The sequence below is a fragment of the Cariama cristata genome, unplaced genomic scaffold (genome assembly GCF_000690535.1).
Source record: "Cariama cristata isolate BGI_N322 unplaced genomic scaffold, ASM69053v1 scaffold1400, whole genome shotgun sequence".
Taxonomy (NCBI): domain Eukaryota; kingdom Metazoa; phylum Chordata; class Aves; order Cariamiformes; family Cariamidae; genus Cariama; species Cariama cristata.
Window position 1 is genome coordinate 32192 of NW_009593853.1, and position 715 is coordinate 32906.

The window sequence follows — 715 nt, forward strand, 5'->3', positions numbered from 1 at the left end:
GCCGGTACCCGGGCATCGTCGTAGGGAGCTTCCCACGGGTATGGCACCAGAGATGGGTCTCATCAGCTTTATACCTATACGCAGATTCCCAGAGTGCCTGGGGCTCACGGGCTAAGTGATGTACCTTCCATCCTCATGATAAACAGCTTCCTTTCTCGCAGAAAAGGCATCTTCCTCTTCCTCGGACGGAAGAAAGCCCGCAACTCCTGATAAATCCGACGGCACGCCGCAGTCTTGGAAGTCACCAGGCTTCGCATCGGAGGCAGCCTCCACGGCACAGGGGGAAATCGCAGCCTTCTCCTACCTCCCCCGAGCACAGGTACCTGGAAGGAACAGCGCCGCACACAGCCGGCGCGAGCAGAAGTTTCAAAGCCGAGAGCAAACACATTCGAAGCCTCAGGTGTTTCACTTACTGCTATGCAGTCGGGCGGAGAAAAGCACGGACTCGCAGGCGGTCCGTGGGGCTCTTTGCACATCCACGCCGTCTTCAGCTGCAGAACAGATGTGCTCCCCGCCACGTAACATCTGCAGGGGGCAGGTGAGGAGGAGGAGGAAGACGCTGAGGGTGCTTTCCCGGGGAACCTTTGCTCTCGCATGAAAGCGCGGTGAGAAGCTCCCGGGTCCGGGCAGCCAGCCTGCGAGAGGTTTCGGCCTCCAGAGTGAGGCTCAGAGGAAGGATTTAGACCGGCTCCCCCGGCCCCCCGGGGCGGCGGGG